Below are 3,691 nucleotides of genomic sequence, written 5' to 3'. Positions count from 1 at the left end.
ACAGAAAATTGGAGCAATAATGTGTCCAAAAGCTGAGTACTAGGGCCATGGTGAGGGGAGGGACAAAGGCTGGATCTTGATAGCATCTAGAAAGAAGGAAGGAACAATCTGTTTTTAGACACTTCCTGCTCACAGAGCAAGAGGAAATGTGGTTTTAAAAGGGGCCCACCAGTGAGGACAAAAAATCCATGGGCTGGGGTCTTTTTCCAAAATTTTGATAATGAAAGTTATTTTGAGGGTAGAGGACAGAAAGGTCTCAGAGGTAAGGCACTGAGTCTAGAAACAAACTGGAATTTGAGAAGAGGTTGGACTGATGTTCAGTTAGAATATAGGAGAAAGAGGTGGATGTTGGACAGATTTAGAAAGTAGTGTTGAATAAACTAAAAAAAAAAAAAGCAGTCTGAAGGCTTTCCTAGAGATAAATGATAAAGATTTTTTTCAAGAGTCTTCAAGTTTGCAAACTAGGACAACAACTAGAAAAAAAAACAACTGTTCCAAAAAAAAAAAAGAAAAGTTAGGAGTTTTTATAATAAAAAGTACATTCTTGTGCAACTCAATCACTAACTCTACGTAATGTTGCAAAAGTGAGAGGAACCAGGTTTGCTAAAGTAATTGTGATTGTAGAAATGTTATTAGCCTCAGAAGCTATTGAGATGGTCCATTCTATACTAGTACAATGCAAAAAAAAAAAAAAAAAAGTGCATTCTTAAGAATAATCAGTCCTGTATTATTAGGACTAAGATTGGTGCAGGATGGTTATCAGTCAGATGTTGGGCCATCTGGATGATGGATACCAGGTGGCCTAGAGGATGAGCACCAGGAGGTCTGGTCACATTTGGTGGTCTGGGTGATGGATGTGTCAGGTGGGTGTTAGGAGGCCTGGATTCACGAGTCCCTTGGGGGTTAATCAGAGGGTTATCTGGAAGTATGTGTATATACAGGTATTGGCACAAAATGAACTCACATATATCCAGGCAATGACACAGGACTGGAAAGTTCAAGAGTTTAAGTTCCCAGGCAAGTTAGCACAGGAATGGAATCATTTCCTCATGCTCCAACCTATTAGATTTTAGTAATTTAACAGCTTAACTACATGACTCCATTTTATTTCTTTACTCTTTTTCTCACTAACAATTGAGAACAAATTGTGAGTTATCTGAACAACACAACTAATAATAAGATAGCATTAATAAACATATGTTGAAGATAAACTTTTAGAAATAGAATATAGTTTTTTAAAGAATTAAAGCATATTTTACAAAAACAATTTTAATATTTTTTATTAAGTTTTTCTATTACACTTGTCCCACTTTTCCCCTCATTGCTCCCCCCCACACCCAGCCCACCCCTTCTCCCACAGTCAATCCCCGCCCTGTTGTCCATGTCCATGGGTTATTTATACTAGTTCCTTGACTAGACTCTTCTTATTTATCCCACTTCTCTCCCACCCCCACTACCCTCTGGTAACTGGTAGTCTGCTCCTTGTTTACATGCCTCTGGTTCAATTTTGCTCTTTTGTTTGCATTGTTCATTAGTTTCCTGTAATAGGTGTTATCATATGGTATTTGTTTTTAATTGCCTGGCTGGTTTCACTAAGCATAATTCTCTCTAGTTCCATCCCTGTTGTCGCAAAAGGTATGAGTTCCTTGTTTCTGCTGCATAGTACTCCATTGTGTAAATGTACCAGTTTTTTAATCCACCCATCTACAGATGGGCACTTAGGTTGTTTCCAGCACTTTGCTATTGTAAATAGCGCCGCTATGAACATAGGGGTGCATAGGTTTTTTTGAATTGGTGTTTCAAGATTCTTCGGGTATAATCCTAGCAGTGGAATTGCTGGGTCAAAAGGCAGTTCCATTTTTAGATTTTGAGGAAATTCCATACTGTTTTCCATAGTGGCTGCACCAGTCTGCATTCCCACCAGCAGTGCAGTAGGGTTCCCGTTTCTCCGCATCCTCTCCAGCACTTGTTGTTTGTTGATTTGTTGATGATAACCGTCCTGACTGGTGTGAAGTAGTATCTCATTTTGATTTTTATTTGCATCTCTCTGATAGCTAGTGATGTTGAGCATTCTTTCATATGCCTATGAACCTGCTGTATGTCCTCTTTGCAGAAGTGTTTGTTCGGGTCCTTTCCCTGTTTTTTAATTGGGTAGTCTGTCTTCTTGGTGTTGAGTCATATAAGTTTTTACATATTTTGGAGATCAATCCCTTGTCTGATGTATCATTGGCAAATATGTTTTTGCATATGGTTGGTTCCCTTTTCATCTTGCTGATGTTTCTTTTGCTGAGAAGAAACTATTTAGTTTGATGTAGTCCCATTGTTTATTATATCCTTTATTTCCCTTGCCTGAGGAGATATAATGGCAAAAATACTGCTACATGGTAATCTGAAATTTTCCTGCCTATGTTTCCCTCTAGGACTTTTATGGTGTCATGGCTTACATTTGAGCCTTTGATCCATCTGAATTTATTCTGGTGTAGGGTGTAAGTTGGTGGTCCAGTTTTATCTTTTTTTTTTTGCACGTCCCTATCCAGTTCTCCCAGCACCATTTGTTGAAGAGGCTCTTTTCATTCCATTTGATGTTCCATCCCCATTTGTCAAATATTAGTTGACCATATAGACCTGGGTTTATTTCTGGGTCTTTATTCTGTCCCCATTGATCTATATGTCTGTTCTTATGCCAGTACCAGACTGTTTTGTTTACAGTAGCTTTGTAGCATAGTTTTATGTCAGGTATTGTGATTCCTCCTACTATGTTCTTCTTGCTCAAGATTCCTGTGGCTATTTGGGGTCTTTTTTGGTTCCATATAAATTTTTGAAGTATTTGTTCTAGGACTGTGAAATATGTCACTGGTATTTTAATAGGGATTGCATTGAATCTATAAATTGCTTTGGGAAGTATGGACATTTTAATGATGTTGATTCTTCCCATCCATGAACATGGCATATGCTTCCATTTATTTGTATCTTCCTTAATTTCTTTCTTCAGTGTTATACAGTTTTCCAAGTACAGATCTATTACCTCCTTGGTTAAGTTTATCCTTAGGTACTTTATTTTTATTGTTGCTATAGTAAATGGAAATTTTTTTCTAGTTTCTATCTCTGACATTTTATTGTTGGTTTACAGAAATGTCTTCCATTTCCAAATATTGACTTTGTACCCTGCTATTTTGCCAAATTCACTTATTAGGTCAAGTGGTTTTTTGGTGGAGTCTATAGGGTTTTCTATGTACACTATCATGTCATCGCAAAAAATGACAGTTTTACTTCCTTTTTTCCAGTTTGGGTGCCTTTTATTTCTCCTTCTTGTCTGATTGCTGTGGATAGAACTTCCAAGACTATGTTGAATAGAAGTGAAGAGAGTGGACATCCTTGTCTTGTTCCAGATCTCAGGGGGAATGCTTTCAGTTTTTGCCCATTGAGTATGATGTTGGCTTCAGATTTCTGGTATATGGCCTTTATTATGTTGAGGTATGCTACCTCTATTTCCATTTTGCTGAGAGTTTTCATCATAAATGGGTGTTGTATTTTATCAGATGCTTTTTCAGCATCTATTGATATGATCATGTGATTTTTGTCTTTTATTTTGTTTATGTGGTGTATTACATTTATTAATATGTGAATATTAAACCATCCTCGCATTCCTGGAATGAATCTCACTTGATCATGGTGTGTGACCTTTTTAATG

At 37.2% G+C, this 3,691-nt stretch overlaps 1 non-coding gene across 1 annotated transcript; it reads left to right on the top strand.

Annotated features, from left to right (window-relative positions):
• Positions 1-546: 546 nt before the first annotated feature.
• LOC150009712 (small nucleolar RNA SNORA66) lies at positions 547-679 on the top strand. The gene has a single exon (XR_016511545.1). It is a non-coding gene; the product is annotated as a small nucleolar RNA SNORA66 (small nucleolar RNA).
• Positions 680-3,691: the final 3,012 nt, after the last annotated feature.

The sequence above is a fragment of the Furipterus horrens genome, unplaced genomic scaffold (genome assembly GCF_987537825.1).
Source record: "Furipterus horrens unplaced genomic scaffold, mFurHor1.1.pri manual_scaffold_5, whole genome shotgun sequence".
NCBI classification, from domain to species: domain Eukaryota; kingdom Metazoa; phylum Chordata; class Mammalia; order Chiroptera; family Furipteridae; genus Furipterus; species Furipterus horrens.
The sequence above is the reverse complement of the archived record's forward strand: the minus strand, read 5'-3'. Positions and strand labels throughout refer to the sequence as shown.